Source organism: Aquarana catesbeiana, linkage group LG08 (assembly GCF_042186555.1).
Source record: "Aquarana catesbeiana isolate 2022-GZ linkage group LG08, ASM4218655v1, whole genome shotgun sequence".
Lineage (NCBI taxonomy): Eukaryota > Metazoa > Chordata > Amphibia > Anura > Ranidae > Aquarana > Aquarana catesbeiana.
In genome coordinates this window covers 52309020-52322828 of record NC_133331.1, presented here as the reverse complement: position 1 = coordinate 52322828, position 13809 = coordinate 52309020, and the positions used below count along the sequence as shown (strand labels likewise).

At 44.4% G+C, this 13809-nt stretch overlaps 1 long non-coding RNA gene across 1 annotated transcript; it reads left to right on the top strand.

The window, feature by feature from the left end:
* The first annotated feature begins 751 nt into the window (after positions 1-751).
* On the top strand, positions 752-10921 carry LOC141105757 (uncharacterized). Its single transcript, XR_012235645.1, has 2 exons — positions 752-2378; positions 9662-10921. It is a non-coding gene; the product is annotated as an uncharacterized lncRNA (long non-coding RNA).
* The last annotated feature ends 2888 nt before the right edge of the window (positions 10922-13809 follow it).

Sequence of the window (13809 nt, the reverse complement as noted above, 5' to 3'; positions counted from 1 at the left end):
CAGGAAGAGAAGCAGGAAGACATTAGCGAATATTCATTTGCTATTGTCACACAACTGGGTGGGCTTGCCCCTAGCCCACACTTTTTTGAAGCCTATTTGCTTCAACCCCCCCCCCCCCCCCCATTGGAATCCATGCGTCCGGCGCCCCGAATGTAGATTAGGGGTCAGGGGGCATGGATGGGGGAGGGGGGGTGGTCTGCCACTGCTGAGAAGTGTGGACATACAGAGCCACAGCATGCTTGGCCTCCTCTTCACTAAAATAGAACTAAAGCAATTGTTTTCTCTGTCTTCCTTCTGTGCTTTCCATCCAAGTCTTTCTATTCGTTTTCCTTTTTTTAATTTCACTTCCAGAGTGCACTGTCTATTTGCCTTTATTAAATCAACCCCAAAGTGTCATCTTATATGCAAATTACTAATCCAGCACTGCTTCCTTCTCCATTGACTGACACCGACACTTAGGGACGGATTTACTAAAGGCAAAAATGACTATGCACGTTGCAACAAGTGCAGATTCTTCAGAGCTTAGTAAATGAGGTGAAACTTCAGTTTACAATGACAACCCAATCACATGCAAGCAAAAGAAAAAAACAGCATTTTTGCCTGCACATGATTGGATGATGGAAGTCAGCAGAACCCCCCCTCATTTACTAAGCTCTGGCAACTGCACTTCCAAAGTGTACAGTCTATTTGCCTAGTAAATCAACCCCCTTATGTTTGTGTCACTTTTTACAGTGCCATGGCATATGATGGCACTATACCAATTGTTAAAGAGGAGCTCCGACCTCCCCCCAAAAATTAAAAGTCAGCAGCTACGAATACTGTAGCTGTTGACTTTAATATTAGGACACTTACCTGTCCAGGGAGCCCACAATGTCCTCACCTGAACCGATTCTTCAATTGTTTATCGGGTGCTGGCTGACAGGTTCAAATCGCTGGACAAGTCGCACCCCATTGTCAGCAATGGAACTGTTCAGATGGGTGCGACTTTGCAGTGCCGCACCGAGTTTCCTGCACTGCTTTTGTCAATTTCAGATGCGACTTGCATAGACATCTGTGCATGAAATTGCACAAATATCAACCAATTAATATATGGAAAGAACCCGCACTCTGGAATCCATCCAAATTCTTCATTCGATAATCACCAAGTACAAAGTAACTGCTAACATGTTTCGGCGAAGAACCTTGTTCACAGCACGTCAGCCAAGTCGCACCCGAAGTGGCACTGACATGCGGCTTTGAAATGGTGCGATTTCAGGTGAAGTCCCGCGATTTCAAAGCCGCATTCAGTGTAAACGGGGGGGGGGGCTCAAGGTTTTAAATACTCACCTGTCCAACGGTTCCTCACCAGAATCTTCTTCTAAGTGTCAGTCTTCGGGCCTCTTCATTGGCCGCCCTGCGCATGCGCAGCAGCTCGTCATCCCGGCACTCAGAGACCAGCCTGACACTGTAAGCTGAGCTGCAAATGCGCAGCTCAATTTACAGTGCCGGGTTAAACAAGGGGCAGGCAGGTAGGGGCATTATTTTGCAGAAGAGACAGCGCATGTCTCCTCTGCAATGAAAGCCTGCTCATTGTTTCTTACAGAAGAACTTTAGTTCTGCTTTACAGTGTTACTAAACCTTCAACAGTAAAATCATTTACTGTTTTGTGTAATAAGGCTGTTTTAACCTCCCCTTCTTCCACTGTCCCCAATCCATCTGCTGATAGTACAGAGCTCTAGGAGGCACTCTGCACACGCTCAGTTTGGTGTCTATTGCTAGAGTTTTTTTTTTGTTTTGTTTTTTTTTTGGAGGGAAGGATGCATGTGATCAGCACTGTCCAGACAGAGGGTCAGGGGTCCTGCAGCCTCATAGGACAGTCAGAGGAGAATGAAAACTCCTCCTATAAGCTTTAACCAGACACCGATAGAAGTCACAAGACTGCTATATACTGCTGATGAGAAAAAATATTTATCAGTTTATATTTACTAAAATAATCGCATTTCCATATTCTGTGGGAGACCAGATATAGTGAACGCCGTGTCCTGGGTTTAGTAACGCTTTAATTGCGCCCGTGTGACTAAGGAGGCCTTACTGTCGCATTTCTCGTCCTAGGCAAGAATGACATCAGGACTGCCCACAGACTCCTGGGATATGGGGGTGTTACTGATACTATGGCAAGATGCAAACAATTTTGTCCCCCCAGCTAGTGCACCACCAATACTGCGCATGCGTGCCCAGCAGCACTCTAACCTAATCATATTGTTTACCTGCTGCCATGCTATTGATTGGCACCCTAAGCGCATGCGCTGGAAAAACAAGGAAACAAGAAAGTGTTGGGAAAACAAGGAAGGTACCTTAGCTGGAACAGAAGAGGCACTCAAAGTTGGCCGGAATACAAGGTAACACAACCCTGCGTGGAAAGACGCGTTTGTTTTTTTAACAATTAACGCTCATTAGGCTCCGATCACACCAGGAGATGCGACTGAGCACATGGTTTTTTTTTTTGCACAATTCTGCGTGTTTTGTTGAAATGAATGGGATGCCCTAAGTGTGAGAAACACGCAAAAAACATGCCTGCCCCTTTTTAGAATTCGCTCTGCGCCAAAAACACTTCACCAATGCGAATTTGCCGTGCGTTTGTAATATGTGTGGGGCGTCAATAAGAATGAATAGGGCCACAGCGAGTCTGCAGAGGTGCAGCGCACAGGTGTGGATGAAGCCTGAATATTTGTTTTTAATTATCTCCATTTCCAGGAGGAAGTTATCAATAATAAACAATCAGAAACAAACAAACAAACGTTCCTCCTCATGGGTGATACATGGCAGGTGCTACAATGTAACCGATAAAGTCGCCCCTTGTGCACCACCCAGCCCCTCCCCCTCCAGGAAGAATTGTCTACAGAGCGCAGAAGTTAAACACAGAAGCAGCAGAACCAGATTTTTTCTTTTCTCTTTTTTTGGGGGACGTCCCTCTAATATCACCCAAAGTCACTCACATTCTCTACAAGAAATGTCACACTTCATAGGATCAGCCAGGAGGGGGCTGGGCACCGGAATATGATAACTGGAGGGTCAAGGATGAATGTGATTGGGCACTGGAGGGGGGACACAGACAGTTTTTATGTGATGACCAATATTCTCACACAGACCTCCAGTACACAGCTGGGAAATAATCATAGAACAGAAAACCGTTTACAAGATCACCATTGTGAGATCGGTCACAGCGCGACCCCAACCAGAGGCACATATACAGAGGGAGAGGGAGAACCTGATTGGTTGTTGGTGACAACTACTACAGTTCTCTTTGACTCGTTTTTAGATCTCAAATTCCGCCTGAATCATTGCTCCTCCCACCAGCTGGTTCACATATCAGACACTGAAAGCCTGATTTTAACTTTCAGCTGGTGGGCAGCAACTCACTATGAAGGGAGAGGGGCTCAGTTTCCTACAGTGTTACTATACACAGGGCAGAGACACAGATGGTGTTACTATACACAGAGCAGAGACATATAGTTGATGGTGTTACTATACACAGGACAGAGGCCTGCCAGTGTTACTATACACAGGACTTTATATAATTCTCCCATATTGTCCTGCGTACTAGAGGTGTGATCTCTATATAAGAACACCTGTTTTGTGTATCAGAGGTGTGACCTCTATATATGAGCACCTGTCCTGTGTATTAGAGATGTGTGATATCTATATAAGAACACCTGTCCTGTGTATTAGAGATGTGTGATATCTATATAAGAACACCTGTCCTGTGTATTAGCGGTTTTGCCTGTGTATTGCAGCTCCTCTGTATTAACAGCACATCTGTCCTGTGTATTAGAGGTGTGTAATCGCTATATAAGAACACCTGTTCTGTGTATTAGTGATGTGTGATCTCTATATAAGAACACCTGTTCTGTGTATTAGTGATGTGTGATCTCTATATAAGAACACCTGTTCTGTGTATTAGTGATGTGTGATCTCTATATAAGAACACCTGTCCTGTGTATTAGAGATGTGTGATCTCTATATAAGAACACCAGTCCTGTGCATTTGAGGTGTTCTCTGTGTATTAGAAGCACACCTGTCCTGTGTATTAGAAGCACACACATGTCCTGTGTATTAGAGGTGTGTAATCTCTATATAAGAACACCTGTCCTGTGTATTAGAAGTGTGTGATATCTATATAAGAACATCTGGCCTGTGTATTAGAGGTGTGTAATTTCTATATAAGAACACCTGTCCTGTGTATTAGAAGTGCGTGGTATCTATATAAGAACATTTGGCCTGTGTATTAGACGCACACCTGTCCTGTGTATTAGAGATGTGTGATCTCTATATAAGAACACATGTCCTGTGCAGTACAGGTGTTCTCTGTGTATTAGAAGCACACCTGTCCTGTGTATTAGAGGTATGAGCTCTCTTTAAGAGTACCTGTCCTGTGTACTAGTTATGTAATCTCTGTATAAGAATGCCTGACCTGTGCATTAGAGGTGTGTGATCTCTATATATGAACACCTGTCCTGTGTATTAACAGTTTTCTGTGTATTGCAGCTCCTCTGTATTAGCAGCACATCTGTCCTGTGTTTTAGAGGTGTGTGATTTCTATATTAGAAGAACACCTGCCCTGTGTATTAGAGGTGATCTCTATATTAGAAGCACACCTGTCCTGTGTATTAGAAGAACACCTGTCCTGTGTATTAGAGAGGTGTGATCTCTATATAAGAACACCTGTCCTGTGTATTAGAGGTGATCTCTATATTAGAAGCACACCTGTGTATATATATATATATATTGCCATTGTCGGCCTTCCATCCGCCGGTCACGTGCAGAGAAATGCAGCAATCCGGCGCTCTGTAGAATGCGGAGAGCCGGGTGAGGAGGAGATGGAGTCGGGGGGGCAGCGGGCAGACATTGCACCATTCCCCGCTCTCACCTCCACACCGCTCCGCACACCGCTCAGCACACCGCTCGCTTACCTTTGGCAGACATGTCTCTCTCTCTCTCTCTCCCGGGGAGATGCGGAGGGGACCGGTCTGGCTGCGGATGATCCCGGGGACCGGCTCCCAGCACAGGAGGGAGGGGGGAGGAGGGAGCCGGGAGGGGGAGGAGAGGGGGGCTGAGCCGGGGACACTCTCCTGGCGGGCGGTGTGCGGGGAGGAGGGTGTCACTGCAATGACATCGGGAGATCACTCCGCACCCTACACTGAGCCCCGAATCATCACCACTCACACTATATATATATATATATATATATATATACACCGGATTTACTGTCAGCAGGGAATAGGACATACAAGGGTGAGCAGCTCCACTGACAGGACAAAATAGCACCAAGGATAGACATGGCAGAACCAGAGAGTGCCAGGAGAGAGAGAACCGGAGAGTGCCAGGAGAGAGAGAGAACCGGAGAGTGCCAGGAGAGAGAGAACCAGAGAGTGCCAGGAGATAGAGAACCAGAGAGTGCCAGGAGAGAGAGAGAGAACCAGAGTACCAGGGTAATCAGGAGAGAGAGAGAACCAGAGAGTGCCAAGGTAATCAGGAGAGAGAGAACCGGAGAGTGCCAGGACAGAGAGAGAGAACCAGAGAGTGCCAGGACAGAGAGAGAGAACCAGAGAGTGCCAGGAGAGAGAGAGAGAACCGGAGAGTTCCAGGAGAGAGAGAGAGAACCAGAGAGTGCCAGGGTAATCAGGAGAGAGAGAGAGAACCAGAGACTGCCAGGGTAATCAGGAGAGAGAGAACCAGAGAGTGCCAGGGTAATCAGGAGAGAGAGAACCAGAGAGTGCCAGGAGAGAGAGAACCGGAGAGTGCCAGGAGAGAGAGAGAGAACCAGAGAGTGCCAGGAGAGAGAGAGAGAACCGGAGAGTTCCAGGAAAGAGAGAGAACCAGAGAGTGCCAGGGTTATCAGGAGAGAGAGAACCAGAGAGTGCCAGGGTAATCAGGAGAGAGAGAGAGAACCAGAGAGTGCCAGGGTAATCAGGAGAGAGAGAACCAGAGAGTGCCAGGGTAATCAGGAGAGAGAGAACCAGAGAGTGCCAGGAGAGAGAGAGAGAACCAGAGAGTGCCAGGGCAATCAGAAGAAAGAGAACCAGAGCATGCCAGGGTAATCAGGAGAGAGAGAACCAGAGCATGCCAGTGTAATCAGGAGAGAGAGAGAGAGTGTCAGGGTAATCAGGAGAGAACCAGAGAGTGCCAGGAGAGAGAGAGAAAACCAGAGAGTGCCAGGTTAGTCAGGAGAGAACCAGAGAGTGCCAGGAGAGAGAGAAAACCAGAGAGTGCCAGGTTAGTCAGGAGAGAACCAGAGAGTGCCAGGAGAGAGAGAGAAAACCAGAGAGTGCCAGGTTAGTCAGGAGAGAACCAGAGAGTGCCAGGTTAGTCAGGAGAGAACCAGAGAGTGCCAGGTTAATCAGGGGAGATCCAGAGTGCCAGGATAATCAGGCGAGAAGCAGAGAGTGTCAGGTGAGAACCAGAGAGTGCCAGGTTAGTCAGGAGAGAACCAGAGAGTGCCAGGTTAGTCAGGAGAGAACCAGAGAGTGCCAGGTTAATCAGGGGAGATGCAGAGTGCCAGGTTAATTAGAAGAGAACCAACAATAGACAGATTATTGAGGCAGAACAAGAGAGCACCAAGTTAGCTGTGGTAGAACCAGAAAGTGCCAGGATAGTTGGGGCAGAACCAGAGAGTGCCAGGTGAATTAGGGCAGAACCAGAGAGTGCCAGGATAATCAGGAGAGAACCAGAGAGAGTCATGTTAGTCATAAAATAACTGAACAGAGACAGATTATTGTTACAGAACCAGAGAGTGCCAAGTTTATTTATTTCAGGTACTTATATAGCGCCGTCAATTTACGCAGCGCTTTACATATACATTATACATTAACATAAGGAGCTTACAATCTAAGGTCCCTAACTCACATTCATACATACTAGGGCCAATTTAGACAGGGTCCAATTAACCTACCAGCATGTCTTTGGAGTGTGGGGGGAAACCGGAGTACCCGGAGGAAACCCACGCAGACACAGGGAGAACATGCAAACTCCAGGCAGGTAGTGTCGTGGTCGGGATTCGAACCAGCGACCCTTCTTACTGCTAGGCGAAAGTGCTACCCACTACACCACTGTTTAGTTGGGTCAGAAAAAGAGAGAGAAAGGTTAGCTGGGGCAGAACCAGAGAGTGCCAGGGTACTTGGAGCAAAACCTGAGAGAGTCTGGTAAGTCAGGAGAGAACCAGAGAGTGCCAAGTAGTTGAGGCAGAATAAGAGGGAGCAATGTTAGTTTGGGCAGAACCAGCGAGTGCTAGTTGAATCAGGGCAAAACCAGAGAGTGCCAGGATAGTTGGGGCAGAATCAGGTGAATCAATGCAGAAGAAAGAACAAGGTTAGTTGGGACAGAACCAGAGAGTGCCAGGGGTTAGTCAGGAGTGAGCCAAAGAGAGACAGATTATTGGGGCAGAAACAGAGAGCACCAAGTTAGCCGTGGCATAAGAAAGTGTAAGTATAGTTGGGCAGAAACAGAAGGTGCCAGGTAAATTGGGGTAGAACCAGAGAGTGCCAAGATATTTGGGTCAGAACAAGAGAGAGAATGGTGAGTTGGGGCACAACCAAAGAGTACCAGGGTAATTGGAGCAGAACCTAAGAGAGCTAGGCAAATCAGGAGAAAACCAGAGTGCCAAGTTAATTGGGACAGAACAAAAAAGAGCAATGTTAGTTGGGGCACAACCAGGGAGTGCTTGGTGAATTGGGGTAGATCAACAGAGTGCAAGGATAGTTGAGGCAGTTCCTGAGACAGCTAGGCTAGTCAGGGCAAAACCAGAGAGTGCCAGGTTAGTCAGGAACGGACCAGAGAGTGCCCGTTTATTTGAAGTAAAACCAGACAGCACCAGGTTAGTCAGGGCAGAATCAGAGAAAGACGGTTTATAGTCTGGGCAGAGTCAGACAGTGGCCTCCAGAATTACATACATCTATCATTCTGTCCAAAAAAACAGCATTTTATGGGGATCAGTTATTCAAAATAAGGAAAAATTATAAAAACTTAGGGGTCTAGTTGAAAAAAAATTCACAGTGTGAATGTCTGAGGATTTGCACAACCACCACAAAAAATCCCATAATCTTTCTGATAAGTGTATTTCTCATGATTGCCAGCACCATCTGGTGGCAAAAATGCAGTATTTTCCCAATTGAGGTATTTCAGGAAAATACTGCATTATGGCCACTAGACGGAGCTGACAATCATAAAAAAATAAACTTTTTAGAAAAATTACAGGAATTGTTTGTGATGGCTGTGCATATGCTCAGACATTTTCACTGTATTTAAATTTTTTACTAGAACCCTTAGGGTCACCATATACATGACATTCTGACCATACAATCTTTGTACAATCAGTTTTAGATTTACCAAAACTATGCAGTAAGAGGACCTACCTACACTATCCAATCAATTGGCTTCCAGTCAGGCAGGCATTTACACTACGTACTTGTTTGGTAGATCTAAAGGAGATTGTACAATCAAATGTGTAGTAAGTTTAATGTTGCTGTCAACAACCAATCAGGTTTCACCTTGGTTAACACTTCTGCCTAGCAGCACTAGGGTGGTTGGTTCGATTCCTGACCAGGGCACTACCTGCCTGTAGTTTGCATGTTCTCCCTGTGCCTGCTTGAGTTTCCTCTGGGTACTCTGGTTTTCTCCCACACTCCAAAGACATGCTGGTAGGTTAATTGGTTCCTGTCTATATTGGCCTTAGTATGTGTGTGTATGCATGTGAGTTAGAGACCTTAGATTGTAAGCCCTTCGAGGACAGAGACTGATGTCAATGTATAATATATATGTACAGCGCTGCTTAAATTGACAGCACTATACACGCTCACCGGCCACTTTATTAGGTAACCTGTTCAATTGGTTGGTAACACAAACTGCTAATCAGCCAATCACATGGCAGCAACTCAGTGCATTTAGGCATCTAGACGTGGTGAAGACGACTTGCTGAAGTTCAAACCGAGCATCAGAATGGGGAAGAAAGGGGATTTTAAGTGACTTTGAACGTGGAATGGTTGTTGGTGACAGACGGGCTGGTCTGAGTGTTTCAATAACTGCCGATCTACTGGGATTTTCACACACTACCATCTCTCGGGTTTGCAGAGAATGATCAGAAAAAGAGAAAATATCCAGTGAGCGGCAGTTTTGTGGAGGAAAATGCCTTGTTGATGTCAGAGGTCAGTGGAGAATGGGCAGACTGATTTGAGATGATAGAAAGGCAACAGTAACTCAAATAACCACTCGTTACATCCAAGGTATGCAGAATACCATCTCTGAACGCACAACATAGCCAACCTTGAAGCAGATGAGCTACAGCAGCAGAAGACCACACCAGGTATCAGTTAAGAACAAGAAACTGAGGCTACAATTCGCAGAGACTCATCAAAATTGGACAATAGAAGATTGGAAAAACCTTGCCTGGTCTGATCAGCCTCGATTTCTGCTGTGACATTCAGATGGTCGGGTCAGAATTTGGCGTAAACAACATGAAAGCATGGATCCATCCTGTCTTGTACCAACGGTTCAGGCTGGTGGTGGTGTAATGGTGTGGGGGGGATATTTTCTTGGTACATTTTGGGCCCTTTAGTACCAATTGAGCATTTAAACCCCACGACCTACCTGAGTATTGTTGCTGACCATGTCCATCCCTTTATGATTACAGTGTCCCCATCTTCTGATGGCTCCTTCCAGCAGGATAATACACCATGTCACAAAGATCAAATCATCTCACCACTGGTTTCTTTAACATGACAATGAGGTCCCTGTACTCCAATGGATGTGCAGCCGACAAATCTGCAGCAACTGCGTGATGCTAGTATGTCACTACGGAACAAAATCTCAGAGGAATGTTTCCAACACCTTGTTATCTATGACACAAAGAATGAAGGCAAAAGGGGGTCCAACCCGGAACTAGCAAGGTGTACCTAATAAAGTGGCCAGTGAAAGTACCTTACAATTTTATTATATTTTTCTATCTTCTGTTTGTTTATATTACTTTGTAATTTCTTGGAAAATAATAAAAATGACAATATATAAAAAAATAAATAAATAAATAAACATGAATAATATACGTTCAACATTGTGAAAGTGTAAAAGAATCTGTGCTCCAATTTTAAAGAAACGTGTGATAAGTGAATGATAAAAAAAAAAAAAATACCTTACATAGTTACATAGTTAGGTTGAAAAAAAGACACAATGCCATGGAAGAGACTATGGCTATCTCATATGATCGCTTGCCTAAAGCCTCGTACACATGATCAGATTTTCCGCCAGGAATTGTGTGATGACAGACTGTTGGCCAGGCCTGTACGCTCCATTGGACAATTGTCTGATTTTCTTATGTATTATTTGATTTTCTTTTAATATAACTTTTTATTATTATCTGTGTTAATGATTTTGATATTATTTTATTATTTTTTTCCCAACTTCCAAACCCTCCCTTTTATATGTTTTCGCACTTATATTGCTCTTTCCTTCTTTCTTCAAGAAGCCCAGACTTCCGCCAAAACTTCCTTAAAGCGGGATTCTGGCCATAAAAAAAAAAAAAGAAAAGTCAGCAGCTACAAACTCTGTAGCTGCTGACTTTAAATAAGTACTTACCTGTCCTGGGTGCCCGTGATGTCGGCCGCCCGTGGCCGACCCGTCCTTGCGGCTTCACTGCCAGTTTCCTACTGCACATGTGCGAGCGGCGCGGCGCTCTGTGAATGGCCCTGTGGTGTTCTGGGAAGACACACAGTTCCCAGAAGACAACAGGACCGCTCACCGAGGAGCAGAAGACGCCGCGGAAAAGGAAGAGGCAGATTAGGAAGACTGCCTAGCAACAAGGGTTTAGGTAAGTTTAAAACATTTTTTTTTTTCAAATGTTTTTTTTTTTTTTTTTTTTTAGGATTTTTGGTGTATTTTTTTTTTTTCAGGGTGGCCCTCCACTTTAAAATTCATTTAATGTCATCTCTTGCTTACAATCATCCACTATTACCTATAAGTATTTTTCTATGTTCTTTTCATTATACATTGCATGTGTATACTTGTATTCTCTTAAAACCTTTCAATAAAATATATTGGGGAAAAAAGACACAAGTCCAACCAAATTAAAAAAAATAAAAAAATAAAAATAAAAAAAATAAAAAAAATTTATACAATCCCATATACACAATCCTATACCCACAGTTCCCTGTAATAATAAACTAATAATAAAATATTGAAACATTAAATTAAACTCCGATTGGTGGCTATATCCAGCAATCCAATTTTATCTCTCCGTTTTACTTTTCTCTCATGGTTTATGAGAATTGATTTTGTCTCAGCATTCCCCAAGCAAGGATGTTTTTATGTTTGCAAATATAAAATGCAGTCAGGAATACAAGGACCACACAACAGGTTCCTATACAGAATAATTTTTTTCTCCTGCTGTCTGTCGCCATCTGGTGGAGGCCAGTTGAGCTACAGTTAAAACAGAGAGGTGGATTTGCATTATATGACATAGACAGAGTGCATATTACTATTTCATTGCTTAGGGAGACGTGTCATCCTTCTGTTTTTATAACCCTAAGCACACCTGGCACTGAACGTGCGTCTTTATGTAATCCGTCTTGCACAATACATTATTACATTTATGAGAAGTCAGTAATGAGAACACACAGGGACACTTTATGCAATATACATTTATTTTCCAGATCTCATCCCGCTTCTGACACACAAAGCTGCTGTGTTTATTGACATACTCAGAGTAACCACCACGTGACACACAAAAAATATGGATGTTAAACCCCCGTTCACACTGAATGCAGCTTTGAAATCGCGCCGCAGTACAGTGCAATCTCATCAACAGCTTGCCGACATCCGTGCGATTTCATGTAAGTTGCACCTGTAACCGCGAAAAATAGTGCTGAAACTATCAAATGGCGCTACTTGAAATCGCACTTATTAGGACAATGCCATAGAAAGACATTAGATGCGACTTCAGGTGCGATTTGTAAACCGCATGTTGCACCTGATGTCACACCAGTGTGAAGGGGGGGGGGGCCCTAAGAGACGTAAGATTTGCTGACAGTGCAGTCACATCTAACAAAATACGTACAAACAAGGCCAAGGATAAATCCAAGGGAAAAACCAAACTCAAAGTGGTGTTCCGGCTGAAATTATACTTTTTAAATAAAAATACCCCTATAATACACAAGCTTAATGTATTCTAGTAAAGTTAGTCTGTAAACTAAGGTCTGTTTTGTTAGTTTATAGCAGTAGTTTGTTATTTTATAAACTTACAGCAGGCCGTGGCCATCTTAAGTGTGGGCATCTGAAGCCAGACTGTATTTCTTCCTGGATCTCATCCTTGCAGATCATCTCGCACATGCTCAGTGCAGCACAAGCAGTGTAATAGGTTTCAGGTCAGGTTTCCATAGCAATGGCAGTGTCAGAGGAAGTTGCTGGCCCTTCCCAGAAGGCATTGCAAACAGGAAATGATGCGATGGGCCGCGGCCAGGGAGGAGGAAGTGAAAAATGAATACAGCAGATATACAGTAGGTGCTGAGAAAAAATTTTTTAAAATATCCAATTCGTTTACAGTGCACAGTTTAGTGAGGGATGCTAAAGAGTTGTAAAAGTGGGTAGAACTCCACTTTAACTTACCACCGGCCCACAGACAACCAAATAACCTGTCTAACAGTATGCATTAAAAGCAGGGGGTTTAGTCTGCACACATTTGCAAGTGCATGCGTAAGCCACAGAGCCTCGTCAAGGCACCCTGGTATCTGTGGTACCTAACACTAACTTATAAGTGTCCCCACAGTGGAGGCACATGGATTCTGATGGATAGGTGAGAGCAGGTGGACTGAAGGGGAGCCCACCCTTTCTTAAAGGTACAGGGGCACGCTGAACACCCAGCATATAGCACACTGGCTGCAAAGGTGTCAGTGCGTTGCCTGACCAAAAAACACGACAGTGATATAAAAAGATGCCACTTGCTCTCATCTATAGCTGGCTATCGCAGTAAGAAGCATTGGAAGGCTAACAACGGTTACAGACAAAGGCCAAGGATAAATCCAAGGGAAAAACCAAGCTTAACTTACCGACCAGCTCGCAGACAACCAAATAACCTGTCTAACAGTATGCGTTAAAAGCAGGGGTTTAGTCTGCACATATTTGCAAATGCATGCGTAAGCCACAGAGCCTCGTCAAGGCTCTATCTATAGAATACTCCTGAAGATTGCTATCCACTTAAAGCGGAACTTCAGTCATTTTTCCAACTTTCCATCTATTAAATCTTCTGCTCTTGTTGTTTCAACTTTGGATAGTAAAACTTTTTTTTCTGTCAGTAAATACCTTATACAGCCCACTTCTTGTTTCTTGTCTGGTTATTAGCCTAGGCTTATGACATCAAACACAGCTCTTTCTCTCACTCTAGTGAGAGTTTGTCAGGAAGGGAGGGGGGATGAGTCATAAGAGGGCCAATGAGAGCTGCAGAGCTGGAGGTGTGTCTGTGTAAATCCAGGAAGTGAACAGGCAGCAGCTTCTTCGCTTCTTCTGCCCACAGTTAAGCGGAGGGAGATTTCCGCAGCATATTTGGCAAGTACAGAATCACAGTATATATAAAATAATATGCAAAGTGGTTGGAGGGAAGCTTGAGAATGGCAAAGATGTTTTTATTACAAATTATGTGAGCAATTATGCAGTTCCTCACAAAAAAAAAAAATGTCCCTTTAAGGCCGGAGGGCGAAAGTGATGTTTGACGTTGTTTCGGTCCTCCAAGGGCATAGAGTCACGTGGGTGCCATCTTGCCCTCACTCGACTTCCTGCCCATCTATCCCAGGAATC